Source organism: Crotalus tigris, unplaced genomic scaffold (assembly GCF_016545835.1).
Source record: "Crotalus tigris isolate CLP2741 ecotype Arizona unplaced genomic scaffold, ASM1654583v1 scf7180000023598.3388751, whole genome shotgun sequence".
In the NCBI taxonomy this organism is placed as follows: Eukaryota; Metazoa; Chordata; class Lepidosauria; order Squamata; family Viperidae; genus Crotalus; species Crotalus tigris.
In genome coordinates, this window is record NW_024100068.1 from 1,697,662 (window position 1) to 1,715,724 (window position 18,063).

An 18,063-nucleotide genomic window follows, 5' to 3' on the forward strand; every position below is an offset into this window, starting at 1 on the left:
GGAGAGGTTGTTCTGTCTTCTAGGTAGTATGTTAAATGGCTTTTTTTGGGGGGGGAGCCAGTCAAAGATAGGGAACGCTCCTCACCTCTGGTCTATAAAATGAAGACATGCACAACAACAGCTAGTTTTAGAAGGTCACCAGAAAGCTAGTTAGACTAGATTTCAGGAGGAAGCAAAACTTTTGAAATATGCGATTACAAATACTCAAATCATTACTGACAAAATCATCATCTACTATTTTGGCCTAGGGAAATGGGAAGGAAAATTGATCCATAAATATCAACATACAGAACTTCCAACAAATTATAGAAACCAAATTGTATACATTATACAAAAGGCTAAATATTGGTAATAAGATGGGAGGGAGGATAGTATGATACAGGACAACCAGGGTCGAAAAGCTAAAACAAGGAAAGCTCAACAACTCGTAGGCTCTAGTCTTCAGGCCAGCTACTCCAGCCTGGTGTCCTCCAAATGCTGCATGCTTGGTTGGAATGGCAGGCAGCATAAAATCATCTTGCCAAGTTCAGAATGAGCATAAGTGCATGCTCACAATTTCTTATACATATAATTTTTAGGAGGAAAAAGAAGCAAAGTTAGGACAAATGCTTGTTCTAAACATGCATATCATCCAAATGGCCAATTGGATATGGCAAATTAAAGCCATTTTAACATCAACTTTGTTATGTAGAATCAAAGACCAATAATACTTAAACCTATACAGAAAAATACACCAATATCTGAAGGTAAATGCAGCCAGATATATCTAAATAACACATCAACAAAATAGTTTTAAATAAAAAATGTAAATGTAAATTGAGCAAAATTCTGCCTTCCCCCAAAAGGATATGTAATATCTAAACAAAAATAAGGTCCCAAATGAATTTTAACAAGATAGGCTCTTCTCTTTAAAGGAAAAATTTGGATCCAGTTATTTCAATTAAAGGCTATGCAAGGGAAAAAAAACAATCTGGAGTTGCTCAGTAAAACTAATTGGATGTACAGTACATCCAATTTTTTAAAAAGAGAGATAATATGTTCTGGTTTATGAAATTCATCACCACAAGATGACTATAGCAGAAGAAAAGACAATGGGATACATCTCTCATAAGAGTTAACTATATGAGTATCAACACTGAGATCAATAATAGTAGAAGGCTGAATATCACTGGCCTCCAAGAAAGAGGGTTAAGAATAAGATTTGCTTTGATAAAATCCAGCAGTGCTTCTTTTATATTGAGAGGGTTTTTTGAATACTGTTTTTCTCCAGACCTGGTAGCCTCATGGATACATCAGCAAGATGTTGAGACTCTAGAAAGAGTACAGAGAAGAGCAACAAAGATGATTAGGGGACTGGAGGCTAAAGCATATAAGGAACGGCTGCTGGAATTGGGTATGTCTAGTTTAATGAAGAGAAGGACGAGGGGGGACATGATAGCAGTGTTCCAATATCTCAGGGGCTGCCACAAAGAAGAGGGAGTCTAGCTATTCTCCAAAGCACCTGAAGGCAGGACAAGAAGCAATGGATGAAAACTAATCAAGGAGAGAAACAACCTAGAACTAAGGAGAAATTTCCTGACAGTTAGAACAATTAATCAGTGGAACAACCTGCCTCCAGAAGCTGTGAATGCTCCAACATGGAAGTTTTCAAGAAGAGACTGGATAGCCATTTGTTTGAAATGGTATAGGGCAGTGATGGTGAACCTTTTAGAGACTGAGTGCCCAAAAACTAGCCCCGCCTTGCTCCCTCACCTGCCCCTGCTCTGCCCTCGTCCTGCCTGCTCTGCCCCACCCACCTCACCCCCTACCCTGCCCACCATCCCACCCACCCGCAGGGCCACTCACCGCCTCCATGGCCCGCCACAGATCACCCAGGCATCCCAGAAGTGCCATGGCGGCCATGCCCCGATCAAAGAGAGAAGCAACTTAGAACTAAGGAGAAACTTCCTGGCAGTTAGAACAATTAACCAGTGGAACAACCTGCCTCCAGAAGCGGTGAATGCTCCAACAATGGAAGTATTTAAGAAGAGACTGGACAGCCATTTGTCTGAAATGGTGTAGGGTTCCTGCCTGAGCAGGGGTTTGGACGATGACCTCCAAGGTCCCTTCCAACTTTATTATTATTATTATTATTATTATTATTATTATTATTATTATTATTATTATTATTATTATTATTGATCATCGCACAGTCAGCCAGATGTTCAGACTGGATTTGGCATTTTTTCTACCTATCGAGTCCTTACCCAGGACCTGGGATAGGCAGATGTGGATGTTTGATGGTATTACAGATATCGTCGCAGGATGGAAGCAGTTCCTAATAAGGCCGCCTTTTGCAATTGACTAATAGTGAATTTGTCAATGCCAATTGTGTTCAAGTGGTGCTCCAGTTGTTTGGGATTGCACCCAAGGAGCCTATGACTATTGGTACTACCCTTGCTTGCTTTTGCCACAGTCTTTCTATTTCTATTTGTAGGTCTTTGTATTTTGTTATCTTCTCCAGTTCTTTCTCTTCTATTCTGCTATCTCCAGGCACTGCCATGTCCACTATCCAGACTTTTTTGTCTTTCTTATCGACAATTGTTAAGTCTGGGGTGTTATGTTGCAGGTGCTTGTCTGTTGAATTCTGAAGTCCCAGAGCAGTTTAATTTTATCATTTTCTATGACTTTCTCTATTTTATGATCCCACCAGTTTTTGCTTACAGGCAAATGATATTTTTTGCAGATCTTCCACTGCACCATTGTTGCTACTTTGTCATGCCGCTGCTTGTAGTCAGTCTGTGCAATCTTCTTGCAACAGCTTATCAAGTGGTCCACTGTTTCTTTAGCTTCTTTGCATAGGCGGCATTTACTGTCTGTTGCTGTCTTCTCAATTTTGACTTTATATGCATTTGTCCTTAAGGCTTGGTCTTGTGCAGCCAGAATTAGTCCCTCGGTCTCTTTCTTCAATTTTCCTGCTCTTAGCCATTGCCATGTCTTGTTATTATCTGCTTTCCCAGCTATTTTTTTAATGTATTGGCCATGTAGTGCTTTGTCTTTCCATGCCTCTATTCTGTTCTTCATTTGGTCTTTCTTGTAGGCCAGTTTGGTCTCTCCAGTGGTTAGTAAGCCTTCCTCATATACTAATTTCAGTGCATCTTCATCATTGTTCTTCAGATATTCTTCCAAAGCCATTTTTTCTTCTTCAACCATCTGATGTACTTGTAGCATTCCACGCCCACCTATTTGCCTTGGTAGATAAAGTCTATCAATGTCCCTGCGTGGATGAAGGGCATGATTCATTGTCATTATTTTTCTGGTCTGCCTATCCATTGCTTTTAGTTCTGCTTGAGTCCAGTCCACTATTCCAGCTGTGTACCTAATGACTGGGATTGCCCAGGTTATTATTATTATTATTATTATTATTATTATTATTATTATTATTATTATTATTATTGGTCTTGCATCACCAATTATGAGCAATGATTTCTAGTCTGATTGTAAATAGAATGATGACTTCTAGGTCATGTTTCATGCTCAGTTTTTTCGTTTAGTTTCAGTGTAATCGTAGTCTGCCACCATAGAGCATTTTACAGCTTAGTACTTTATAGTCTCTTAGTTGATCTTATTTATACTCAATATAAACGTCGTATTAGAACAGCTTTGCTGGCTGAGGAATTCTGGGAGTTGAAGTCCACAAGTCTTAAAGTTGCGAAGGTTGAGAACCCTTGTATTAGAAGGTGAACTTAGATCAGTGCTTCATTGATCATAGAAAGGCTTTTCAATAATGTCAAACTATGGAATGTGTTTATAAAAATGAGAATTCCACAACAACTAATAATCTTCATGAGAAATCTATATATAGGTCAGGAAGCCCCCCTACGGACCAAACTGATCAAAAGACTGGCTCCAAGTTGGCAGAGAAGTGAGATGACTGCACACTTTCCTCTTATTTATGAATATAAAGAGAAGCTGGATTGAAAGAAGCTGAACATGATTTAAAACTGCAGGAAGAAAAATCAATCTGCATTAGGCTGATTATAGTAGCCTGATAGCTGAAAATGCATAGGATCTCCAAGCTCTTGTAAGAAAAGTCAAAGAGCATAGTTTTTTTTTAAAAAAAGGAATAAAATGAATATAAAGACGACCTAATTAATGACAATAGCCTTAGACCAAACTAATGATCAAGCTAATGCAACGAGTCTTATAATTGACAATGAAGATATCAAAGTAGCTTTTGCCTTTTAGTATCAACTATCAATAGTAAAAGAACAAGCAGTCAAGAAATAGGAAGTGGGAATTGAAATTTGAAGAAGCAGGAAAGAGAATATTGACACTTTTGAACTTTGTTGGAGAAGACTCCTGAGAATACTGTGGACAGCCAAGAAAACAAAATAGTGCATTATTAAACAAATCAACTCAAAAAATCTCACTTGAGACACAAATGACCATATGTTTGCAGCCTTTACGTAACTTCCTAAGGAAGTTCAAGAAATGAGATAAAATTAGTTGGCAAAATTATTGCATAGTTCTGGTTATCCCTGTATTGTTTTCACAGTATTTATAAATCAGCTGGGTCATGATGTTATCTGGAAACTTTGGCTTTGAAATTGTTTTTTGAGGAGGGAGACAAAGATTAAATTAAGTTTTTCTTCAATTATCTGTCACTCCGTCTTCATTCTCTAAAGATAATACATAAGGGCTTGGCCAGGTCCTCAGAAAGTTCCTTTAGTATCCTGAGATATGAATAATTTGGGTCTGGAAATTTAAACACATTGAAAACAAGTAGATATTCCCTGGGTATATTTCTGTCCATCTAAAGCTTCAGTTTTGCCTTTTGTTTTGCTTGGCATAATTGCCTCTTGGGACACACATTCTTTCATCATAAAAGACTGACCCAAAATAGTAATTGAATAGTTTTTTTCTTGCTGCTGCCTGCATTTTTAAAATCCTGATTGAGCATCTACTGTATTGATTCGTTTCTTTTCCTTTGCTTTTGATGATACCTAAAAAAGCCCTTTTTTGTTTTTCTTATTATACTTGACCAATATAATTTTATTCTATTCATTAGTTTTTTTCTGACATCATCTTTATAATTCTGGCCTACCTATTTACTCCTTAGTGATCTGTTTCTAGTGTCTATGTGTATCCTTTTGTTTTCATAACTTCTCTAAACTTTTTGTGTAATCCCATTCATTATGCAGCTCTCTTCCATTCTTTCTCCTTGTTGGAATTCTTTGCATTAGTCCTTTTAGTATCTCCTTTTGGGGAATTGCAACTCATCATAAGCTCATTTTCTCACTAGATTCTCCTGCCATGGAGTCTCATTTACATTGTTTAGTGTGTTGAAATTTTTTAAAAAATATTACAGCTTAAATTTTCCTGAAAATCCATCTTCTGCATTTCTTCATTCTGAAAAAAAGTGTCCGTGAGACAAATCAGAAATTTCCTTGAAATACCATACTCAGCAGGAAATTGTTAATTAAAGATCTGTAATTTGCCTTTAGATTTAGAAGTATTATCCACATCATTGGTTGCTGAGTGTTGGTAGATACTAGGAGCAGTGTTGGTTTCCATTTGTTAACATTTTTAACTTAGATTCTCTGTATAGTGCCACCAAGGTTTTTACTTGGATTTCTGAGTATGTTTGATTATGTTTAACATACAAAATAATAACATAATATTATATAATACAAGCGTTTTCTCTTCATTTCTATTACTTCTGTTGCTGTTTTACAGGTTTAATCCTTTAGCTGCTGTATTCCAATAATGCAAGCAATCACAGCAGTTCTATCTTATACCTGTTAAATCCTGTTTGTCTATCTGTACTGATTTCAAGTTTATCTTGTTTATCATATAGACAATGAAGGCAACAGATTTAATGAGTGTTCTTCCTATTCTTTTATTTAGTGGTTAATAGTCTCCATTACAGGATTATACTCCCATTTCTTTCTACAGTGATTATCTGTATTGCAGCATTTTTATCTCCAAAGTCCATAGAATACAATTTGAAATCCTCTGTATTAAGATTACTGTGCTTTATTGGATCACATTATTTACTATTTCTTGGGAGGTATAACCACTCTTATGCCAGCAATCCATCAACCAGACTATGGCCTCAGAATCGAAATCTTGACAATCAGTACCATTTCTGAAACCAGACGTTCTTCTATTCCTTTCCAGTTTTCTCTCATAGATAAGAAGATGGATGAGAATACCACTTGAATCCCTCTATTTTTAAGTTTCTTTCTTAGAACTTCAGTATCTACAATTATATAGATCAGTGGTTCTCAACCTTCCTAATGCTGCGACCCTTTAATACAGTTCCTCATGTTGTGGTGACCCCAACCCCCCCATCCAGCTAGCTGGGGAGGGGGAGCAGGAAGGCCGCTCTGCCGGCTCCGCCCGGACTGGTTGGAGAAGCACCATTCCTCTCCCTCTTTCTCTTTCTTTCTCTCTTTCCTCTCCCTCTTTCTCTCTTTCTCTCTCTCTTTCTTCTCTCTTTCTCTCTTTCCTCTCTTTCTTTCCTCTCTTTCTTTTTCTGTTTCCTCTCTCTTCTCTCTCTCTCTTACAGCAGCACCGTGGGGGGTTCCCGCCACCCCCACTCCGGCCTCCGCCGCGTCCTCAACCGAACGGGCAGAAAGGGAGAGCAGGACGGGAGGCAGCGGCTCCAGTGGCGGTGGCCACTGCTGCATCATTGGGGGTCCCCGCCACCCCCCGCCCACACTGCCCGGTCTCACCCTCTGCCCATCCGATGGAGCCGCAGCGGGGGCTGGTGCCGCGTGGCCCCTGCCAGCCCCTCTGCCAGCCCGGCTGCTCCCCCCCAGGCACCACTTTTGTCCCAGCGCCCGCCCGAGCCACCTTGGGAACACTAGGAGGAAGAACGGGAGGAGGAAGAGGATGGCAAGGAAGCCACCAGCACTGGGCCCCAGGAGGCGGCCCTTCTTTCCTACCTTTGCTGAATCTCCTTCTTCCTTCCCGGCAGCCTGGACTCTGGTGCATCTTCCTGGCCAGTGGGTCCAATGGCCAGGCTGGCCGAGGATCTCAGGGGCTGCTCTCCCTTGGGCTGTGGCTTGCGGGAGGGCTGGCCCGCTCAGCGGAGCCTCCAGTGGGCCGCTCCCAGCAGGGATCCCAGGGCTTTCCCAGGCGGCTCCAAGGCCCTGGCCGCGCTTCTCCCAGGGGGTGGGGCACTCAAGCACAAGGCCAATCAGGAGCCCTGTAGGAGGTAAGTCCGCCTGAGAGAGAGAGAGAGAGAGAGAGAGAGAGAGAGAGAGAGAGAGAGAAGGGAAGCAAAAGTTCCTCTCTGTCTCTCTCTCTCTGCAAATGGCAGAGGAGGCCATGTGGAGATGGATGCGGAGCAGTGTCTCGGTTCCTAAGACCATCGGAAGTATGTGTTTTCCGATGGTCTTAGGCGACCCCTGTGAAAGGGTTGTTCGACCCCCAAAAGGGTCGCGACCTACAGGTTGAGAACCGCTGATATAGATGGTTGCAGTTACTTTTGACCTTATGCTTTTTCCTTAGATGGATTAGTAGGAAGTTATAATTGTCAATAGACTTATTGCTTTAAGTCTTTAAAATAGTTCTGCCATATTTTTAATCTGTGCTTCTGGAAGATAGCATACTTAATAAGACACTATGTGCAATCAGTAGTATATCACTAACAATTATAGTAGTAAATCACCCACAACTATAATTCTTCTTGTTGTCTTCTTCTATGAGTACAGGTGCATCCTCTCTGCCCTTTGGAGATCTCTTGTCTCTTATCCAGCATTTTTTTCTTTTTCTCTTCCCTGAAGTTACAGACTTTTTTTTTTATAAGGATCTGAAAGTTCTTCTTGGGTTTCAGAGGTGCCGACTGTTTCAAAATATATGGCACCTTCTTTATCTTCATTATAAGCATCATCGTCATCTGTAAGATTCTCTTGTCTGTGTTAAAGCTTCAACCATTGTACTTTCTCTTCAAATACTGCTACATGCTTGCAGTTGCTACAGGCCTATTCCTACACTTACTAAAAAGGAAGAGAATTTAAATAAGAAAATGTTTCTTTATTTTCTAGGTAAATAGATTTGCATTAAAATCTCTCTCTCTTTCTCTCTCTCGTCTTTAGTAAAGATAGAAGAAAAGAAATTGTTACTGTATTCAGTCTCCATGTTTTGAAAGCCTTGCTAGGGCATTTTATTGCAGTGAAAAAATGTCATGTATATTTATCCTTTTGTTTTTCTTTTGGTCCCTTCATTCAAGACAGATGAAAGTACAAATAGTGAAATCCTGTGTTTATGATAGTTTATTTGTAGACGTGGTAAGGACTTTATTGGAATTTAAAGCAGCCATTTAGTAGATAAAAATATTCCTCCTTTCCAATGAGATAAACTTGAGGTGGGTGCAACCCCAAACCATGGATAAATTTGTTTTGTCACACTTATCAAGACATTTTATTTGGAAATACCAAGGAGTGATCAGGTAGTCCTTGCTGAACACCTGTTCAGTGTCTGTTTGAAGTTACTTAAGGCACTAATGACTACTCCTTGAAGTTGCACCACCTTCACAGTCACATGATTGTAATCTGAGTGCTTGATATCTAGCTCACAGTTACAATGGGTGCAGCATTCTGCCGTCATGTGATCATGGTTTGTGACCTTTCCTGCCAGCTTCCCACAAGCAAAGTCTACAGTGGAGCCGGCATGGAATCTCGCAAGTTTCTCAGGTAAGTATCTCCCACCTGGCAGCAACCACTCCTAGAAATGAAAATGCTTGCACCTGCCACTGCAGCTACCGATGCACCCTGCTTCCCTCACAGCAGCCACTTATCTGCCAGCTGGCCTGCTTGTGAACTCCGTAAAACCTGCAACTTCCTGCTAGCTTTTCCACTGACAGGTTGTTGGAAGCTGCCAGGAAGTTGTGAGAAGGTCATGCTTAATAATACACAGTTCTCACTTAATGATGTCAGTGGGGACTGCATTCAGACCATGAATGCATCATTTAGTGATGGAAATTCTAATCTCAATTACAGTGTTAAACAAGGACTACCTCTAAATCAGGGGTCTTCAAACTTGGCCCTTTTATGACTTGTGGACTTCAACTCCCAGAATTATATTCTGTATTATCTATCCCTTAAAAATGTTAGAGATTTATTATTATTAATGAGGTACTGTATATAACAAATAATTTTTAAAAAATCAATGATACTACATATAAAAACTATATTATAGGGATTAAAAGAAGCTAAATACAAGGGGAAGGGAAGATACTGAGGTCCATATAATGTTAATAGAAAATTAATATTGTTCCATTTAATTTTTAGAATATAAAGGCATTTTAAAATTTGAGAAAGAATATATATCTTGCACCCCTTCTTTAAGTGTAGATTTTTTTTCTATTTATGATGATATATTTCAAAGTTTTGTTCCCGGACTTTTCTGAATTGAGTCCTAATTTGTCAGAAGGGATAAAAGTGCATTGAATTGACTATATAATCACAATTAAGCTTGCTTGTAATATCCTTGAGACTTCCCCATTCAATATGAAAAGATTGGAAGTGGAGCGGATGGATTTGTACATCTACACCCTGCATGAGTACAATCAATAATAATAATAATACAACACTGCAATGTTTAAGACCAAATCTGTGATTTTGCATGTGGCCCCAGTGGCTTTGCACACTGTTTGGAGGGTATGTGTGTAGAAAGAATAGTTGAATAAAATATGTCTCTTGTTAAATGAATACAGTTCGAGTATTTGAAAAGGCCAAATGTATTTGATGATGGGAAAAAGTGACAAAGAGCTTTGCTGGTAGAATTAAAAAATAAACATTGCTTTGTTTCTTTCTTAAAAAGAAAAGCCAAATATGGAAGACGTTATTGAAAATTTAATGACATTTCCATCAATATTGTACAGCATCTCTGCATTTTGCAATGATTTATTTATATTTAATGAGTCTGCAGTTTCTACTTTTAGGTAAAAGAAATAACTACATATTGCTTTGACTTATGTGTTTACAAAAAGCATGTCCTCTTGCCTGTAATTTGATTTTTTTAAAAAAACAAATCTTATGGTAGCTTTTTTAAAAATACATTTATTAAAATTCTTGGGTTGGGTAATTACTTGACATAAATCCAAATATCACTGTGTTTCATCAGACTAGGGTTAGCTTGATGTAGTACTTAAGAGTTTATAGTCTGAGTAGTAAGGAGTATCATTTGCCTACTGAATATTGTTTTTGCAGCCCTTTTTGCTATTCTAAATTGTGCCGATTATTGCCAAAACTGTTGTTGAAATTAGATAATATGGCTTCTACTACTTTGAAGCAGAATATACAGTGCACCCTGCATTGTTGCTCTGGGCTTGATGAATAGCAGCTGTTAGCACTGATTCAGTGCTTGTTGAAAATATGCTTATGAAAGATTCTCGCTTTCACCTAAGAATGGGACAAGTTTAGAAAATAATAGTTTTCATAAGATCTTTAGGCAAATCTTATCACGGATATCAAATTCCATACTCATTTTGAGCAGGAGACAAATAGAATGCCTACTAGTGATGTATTTTCTTACTATTACTCATGCCGAATAACATTGCTGAAGATTGGGAGATGTGAATTGCTGAATTTAACTCACATATACTATGGCTTAATTTGCAGTTCTTGGCTTGCTAATTCATAATTTAGCAAGTAAGAGTGAGCGATAAGAGCTTGTTTGGGCAGACCTTGAGATTTTATTAGGTTGCAGATTTATATACATTTACATGGGAATTCAGGTAGTCCTCGACTTTTTAGCAACCATTCAAAGTTATGGCACTGAAAAAAGTGACTTATGATCGGCTCGCACTTATGACAATTGCAGCATTCTGCAGTCATGTGATTGCCTTTTGTGACATTTCCAGCCTGCTTCTGATAAGCAAAGTCAATGGGGAAGCCAGCAGTGAAGGTTGTACAGTCACGTGATGTCTCAGTTAATGACTGCACCATTGAATGATGAATTTTCTAGTCCCAGTTGTGGTTGTAAATTCAAGGATTACCTATAAGCCTCATTGAAATCAGTGAGGTCTATTTTTTAAGAGAAAAGTATGGACTGTTCATTATATATATTTCATTCCTGGCCTAATAGGATGTCTTAGAGTGCTAATTACAGGTTGTCCTCAACTTATAACAGTTTCATTTAGTCACAGTTTAAAGTTACAATGGCATTGAAAAAAGTGACTTATGACCCTTTTTCACACTTAGAACGATTACAGCATCCCCATTATTACATGGTCAAAATTCAGAAGCTTGGCAACTGATTCATATTTATGACAATTGCAATGTCCTGGGGTCAGCTGATTCTCATTTGCGAGCTTCTGACAAGCAAAGTCAATGGGGAAACTAGATTCACTTAACTACTGTGTTACTAACTTAACAACTGCAGTGATTCACTTAACAAATGCAGAAAGAAAGGTTGTAAAATGGGGCAAAACTCACTTAACAAATGTCTTGCTTAGCGAAGTATTTCTTTCCCTATTCTGTCTGTCTCCCGTAAGTATTTGTCCCAAGGTTGATTTGGTAGGGTTGGTACACTCAAGCATCAACTTCTGAACTGAACCTGGCTGAAGCCATTTTTGTCATTCTCAGTTGCTACACAGGTTGGGAGGAAGGGGGGAGGGAAACTGAAAGGATTGCTAGACTAAACATAGAGCAATCCTGTTGGAACCAAGGTCATTCCCACAGGTGCTGGAAAGTGGAGAGAAGTGTCACGGAGCCCGCCAATTGAGTAGCATGATTAATAGCGTAGTAGGAGGAGGGAAGTGTTACATTTAGTTACATTGAATTCCTGGGGGCAAAGTTCAGAGTTGGTTTCACTTTTGACCATGCCGATATTATGTATCCAATAAACATGTTCTTTGAGGAAACTTCCAAGCCTCAGAGTTCTGATTTGTTTGGGTCCATTAGTTGGAACCTTGTCATCAGGATTCCTTCAGTTAAATAGTGTCATCTATTGGGACCCTGGGAATGCACCTTCTCTGTAGCAGTACCTGCCCCTCTGGAATAAGGTTCCCACCAAGACTTGAATAGCTGCTACCCTGATGGTATTTCAAAGGGCTTTGAAATCCTTTCTGTTCATTCAGCCTTTGGTGAACATGACTGAAGCCTTCTTTATTTTCTTTTCCTTTTCCTTTTCTTTCTATTTAGGTTTGTTTTCTCTGCCATCTTTTTTCCTTTTGTTTTGTGGTCTTTAACTTTTAAATGTTTCTAATAATGTATAAATGGTCCAGAATTGCGGGGAGACAGGGGGCCTATAAATTTAATTAACCAGATGTTATTAAAACTAAAGGTGCAGTTTAAATGAAATATAGTGATTGGCTTCAAAGACAAAATTGGAAAGTGGACCCATTAATCCATTTGAAATAACAAACCCTATCACAAGTTCCAGAAAGAATTTGGCTTGTTGCTAGTGTTACATCTGAATTCTACAAACTAACTGGGGGCTACTCTTCATGGAATGTACTCAAGCAGAGGTTGCCCATCCATCTGTTTGGGATGTTTTAATTTGCTACAGTGAAAGTTTATGATTTTATGATTGTCAGTAGTTTGAGGGTAATCCTTGAAGTAGGCATTAGTAACTAGTCATATTAGTAACTAGTCATATTAGTAACATATTAGCTACTTCCTCTGGATCCTGCTACTCACATTTGTTTTAGAGAAGACACCAAAGAAACTTGGAGCAATATGGAAGCTGCTCAGAATGCCACTGTACGATATTACCATAATACTATATTATTCAGCCTTCTCTAATCTGGGATCTTCTTTATTGTAACTCCAGAATTCTTAACCAGTGTAGCCAAAGACTAAGGATACTAGAAAGTCTGGCTTAGGATATCTGGATAATATAAGAAGTTCCTATAATTTCCATAAGGTAAGTCAGTCAACTTTTCCTTCAGATGGTAATTTCACAACAGCACTATAGCCAAAAATTTTCCTCATTTAATGTCTGGTACATTTTCAGAAAAAAAGGAACAGATTTGAAGAGAAGGACAGTTAATAGATACCTTCTGATTTACTAATTATGTTTTTATTGTACCCTTTCTACAAGTATTCCATCAAGGATTCCATGTGTTGAACTTCCATCTATTTATCCAAAGGCAAGGATTCCCTCCAGGGCATATATACGGTGAATATCTTTGAAAATAAATTGTGGAGATCTTTTTTTGTGTGTGTGTGTGATTTTGATATTAATGTGGGAGAACTAAAATCATTTTTGAGTCTAATTAAGATCCTTGCTAGTTTGTGGTCCCTTAACAATAAAAAGTTATAAAGTATCTTACAGATTAATACATTTATTAAAACACAAATCTCATTTAAGCCATAACCTATAATAAATTAATCTTAAAGATCATGTAAGATATTTTGTGTTGAGTTATACATAGACTACTTTATTTATTAGTAAAAGAGAAAGCCATTCTCTCGACTCCAAAGACCACATTATTTAGCTCTCTTACGGTTTCTCATAATTGGCATGCATCCATTATTCACTACTTGATTTGTATTTTGGAAAAGGATTCCAAGAAGAGGCCCGTATAAGGCAAGGCCACCGAATGCAGAAACATAAAACTTAACAACCAAGAACATTCTTTTCTAATGTAGCCTTTGCTGATATCTCAAGTGTAATCTAGAAAAAGAGAGGCTTGTTCTTTTCTTAGCAAAATTCATACATGTGTTTCTACTTGCCCAGTCTTCCTCTGCCTTTTTTTTGGTGTAAATATATATAAAAAAGTTGAATGAGGCATTAAGAAAAAAATGCAAGATTGCAAGTAATATTTTATTATAAATAAATGTTTAAAAGATGTATTGGAGTGCGTACTGCAGAAATTCTCCAAGTGTAGACCTTGGACTTTGGCAAGTATAGGCAAGTTACAAATTTGAAACAATTTGATTTATGATTTCTGATAGTTCACATATATTGCTCTTTCCCTAGTCCTACTTTTTTAACTTGGCAATACTAACTTTCTTTATAATTTTGCCTAGTTTTATGGCTGCTATTTCTTCAAACTGGTGTGCTTTCTGTTTTAAAGTTTCTGGCATTGGGTTTATTCAAAGAGGCATACCTCTATTATTTCACTATTGCCCTATCTGAATTTTGAGCGCCCTAGGTCATATTCATATTGGCTTGGTTCAGTAGAAAGGAAAAGGGTGTCTTTAAGGGATGTATTTGCCTACCATTATGAATCTAAAATAACAAAAATAGCATGATGATAAGAATAATGTAATTGTGGAACTAATTGCATGAAAGCAGTCTGTCCTTTTTCATGTTAAATATTTGGGTAGTAGGGGCTGGAGTACAGGGCCCTTGATTTCTTTCTGTTGGAAAGAAAGAAAGAATTCTGTTGGAATTCTTGAAAAGTTTCTGAGGGAACACAGTTTTCTTTAAACAAGTTTTGAACAATTCTGCAGTATTATACAGAAAAAGAAATCTTCAGAATAAAGGTCTTAATACGGTACCGACAGCCATTTGATAATTGTCTTTTACAGATGGTCATATTGTTTCCTCTTGTTTTAAAGAAAGAAAGCACAGGTTTGCCACATAGGAAAAGTGGTAATGTTTTATCTTCCCTGCACGCCCCCCTCCCCTTTATTAGAAACCCTTCTTTCCTGGAAATGGCTGTATGTACAGCTGTACTGGCTGATACTGGAAATTGTTCTACCTTTGAGAAGTACATCATGTCCTTGTGTTCCCATTCTAAAAGGGTAATGAATGCAAAGCAGGTGAGTCAGCCTTTTGTGCTTAGGACCAGGTGCTTTTCCTTTTTTCTTTTTTTGGGAGATGGCATGCTAAAACACACCCTGGCAGTCATCCTTTTTGCAAACACTTCAGAATATTGAGAACAGGTAGGGATATATTTTATGAGTGGGTTAGCCAGTTTTATTTAACTATACAAGAGAGACTAGCTTCTATGTAGTTCCTTTTTATAAGACTAGAACAAAATTAAATTCTAGGATGGTTATTACACTATATTAGCTGCCCTCTGACTTAGTTGGACTTGGTTTTGCCACAGACTGAGAATCAAAAAATTAGAACATCTGGAGAGCATCTAGTACAGGGGTGTCAAACTGGCAGCCAGCGGGCCGGATGCGTCATGCCGAAACTGCGCCCCCCCCCCAGCTCCAGCAATGGGGAAAAGGTCATGATATGTCGTCGTGACACGTCACATGACGTTACAAGTTTGATACCCTTGATCTAGTATATAGGAAGCTTAGGGAGCAAAAACTATGCTAGTTTCTTACCGACTTATATTCTATTGTTGACTAAAATGGGATATATTACATGAATGTGGTATTTGTGACTATTATTTCATCATCTAAATCCAGCAGGTAGCTGGAGCTGGATATCTGATAGCTGGATTTGCTAGTAGCTGGATTTGCTAGTATTTCTGGTAGCTGGATTTGCTAGTACACATATAGCAAATTAGATAATGAAGTAGTAGTCACAAATACCACGTTCCTAAAATACATCCCATTTTAGGAATGTAGTATTTGTGACCACTACTACTACAACTACTACTACTACTACTACTAGCAAATACAGCTACCAGAAATCCAGATTCAGTTACCTGCTGGATTTCATATTTATTTGAATGCTCTGATGCATTTTTAAGCTGTTTAAATCTAATAACCCTAAGACATAAAGATTTTGGGAGTGATTAAAAGATACAGATTAATTTGTAAATGATACAATGCTGTTGTGAGGAAAACCTTGTACAGATGATGTCAAAAACTCTATGAAACTGCTAAAGTTGAAAGAATTGGCCCGATTCATTCTATAAACATATTGATAAATTAAAATTAATTTTAATGACATCAAAATCAAAATGACTTTGTTTTCTTTCTGTTTTAAGTTTGTAATCAATGTTACAGTATCTCCTGATATTCCAGGAGAAAATCCAGAGAAAAGATTTTCACATTCATACAAACCTTTCTTAACTGGGTTAAAAGTTCCAGTACTTTACTGCAGTGTTTTAAAAAAGATTCCTTCGGCTTCCGGTACGGAGCGACAGCGATGGCGGCTATCTTCTAGCCGTCCAGCTGGGAAAGTGTCAGAGCCGCGGAGCGCAGCGCGCATCAGCTGGCCCGCGGCTCGGAATTCCCTTCCCGGGCAAAGGGAAGGGACAGAGAGTACAAGAGTAGAGGTAGAACCCCTGAACCCTCTCTGGATTTAATTCTAGAGGGGTGAAAGGAGTGTTCCCTCGGAGCTCTTGTTGTCTCCGCCTCCCAGCTGTTTTTGCTTCCTAGGAAGCAAAAGAAACTGCCGCTTCTATCTCCGTGCTTATAGAGAGTTGGTGAGTAATTCTTAAAAAACGGACAGAACAGTTTAAAGGATTTTTTTGTATATAATTTAGGTGTTTATTTTTTTTATTTAGTTCTGATTATTTCTCCTTTTTTTTTTTATTACTGTGGAGAAGGAATTAAGATGGCGTTTTGAAAGTGACTGAGGTTTTTTTTCCCTTGTCTTTTGTTTTACTTTCTTCTTTTAAGGACTGGACTTTACTTTTGCTTTTGGTATTGAATCCTCTTTTTTGATTTTTTTTTTCTTGGTCTTTTTTCTCTGGATTTTCAAGGATTATAGTGTTTTTGCTGCCTCTTTTAAAAGTAAAAATTTCTCTCTTTCCCCCTCATCTCCTTTTTTTTGGGGGGGGGGAAGGGAAGTGAGAACTGTGTCATTTAAAATGGCTTCAAAGAGACAGCCGCCTTCTACAACATCCAAGGTGATTTCCTCCCCTATAACTTCTACTGCACAACCACAACAACAACTTAAACACGCACCACCGGCACAGCCACCACCCTCCCCTCCTTTGCCTGGACTTTCAGCACAAGAGGCTAGAGGTATAATGGGAGAGGCTGTAGCTCAAATGAGAGAGGAAATGAAGCAATTTTCTACACAGCTTAAATCAGAAATTAAATCTGACTTCAAAGAAGAGGTAAGTGGGATAAAGGATCAATTGGAAAATAACAATAATATTTTGCGACAAGATATACTTGCAGCAGTCTCAGGTTTGGCTACAGTGGTGGTTAAGCTGGATGCAAGACTCGAGGAAGTTGAAGATAAAGTTGATTCCTTTGATGATAAAATTCAAGATGTGGAAAGGAAGGTGGAGACTTCACAAGAAGATATTCTGATGTTTCAGTATAGGCAGATGGAATATGCCTTGAGGATTAGAGGCCTCAAGGAAGATATGAATCAAGATCTGATGGAGGTGGTCCTTACTGATTTGGCTGTGGTTTTGGATATGGACAAAGGAGAATTACGCAGAGAAGTTGAAAAAGTGTATAGGCTTAACTCTTGGATTGCTAAGCAGAAGAATTTGCCTAGAGATGTGGTGATTTATTTTACGAAGAAGTCTCTGCGTAATGAGATCATACAAGCCTTTTATAATAAAAGATTTCAGATAGCTGCCCAAGATGTCATCATACTAAAGGAAATCCCATCAAAAATTTTAAGAAGCAGGAAAGATTTTGCTTTCTTAGCTAATGAGCTTAAAGCTAGATCGATGCCATTTAGATGGGAAATCCCGATGGGTATTGTTTTGAGCCATGCGGGGACACGTTATAGATTGAATACGGTTGATAAAGCTAGAGAATTCTATACTTCAGTCCTAGGTGCAGGCTCAACTTTACCTGTTCAGAAATCCCTGAGTGGCATAGAGGCGGAGCAGCAGTCTGAGGCATTAGGTTTGGTTTCTGCTGGGATGCTGCAAGCTGAATGGCAACGCCAGACGGAGGTTAAAGAGCAGAGAATGACTCGTGCAGCTTATAAACGTAAAGAGAAGGAGCAACGTAAGAAAGAGGCCAAAGAGATTTCTCCTGGAAATGTATCACCGCCGGTGGGAGGAGCAAGACCCAAGAGTCATGCAACACATGTTGCAATTTCAGATCTCCAAGGTGTCTTCTCCAGGCTGCGGGCCAAGGGAGATGGCAAAGTTTTTGACCTGGAATGTTAATGGATTGAATTCTCCTCAGAAAAGGAAAAAAATCTTTTATTATTTGAAGCAACGTAATAATGATGTTATTTGCTTACAGGAAACTCATATTTTACTTAAGGATCAGAAATATTTAGTTAATGCCC

At 38.4% G+C, this 18,063-nt stretch overlaps 1 protein-coding gene across 2 annotated transcripts in view; it reads right to left on the reverse strand.

The window, feature by feature from the left end:
- Positions 1–18,063, reverse strand: part of MNAT1 (MNAT1 component of CDK activating kinase) — a 124,960-nt gene that overhangs the window by 68,872 nt on the left and 38,025 nt on the right. The gene's annotated exons all lie outside the window — the stretch shown is intronic.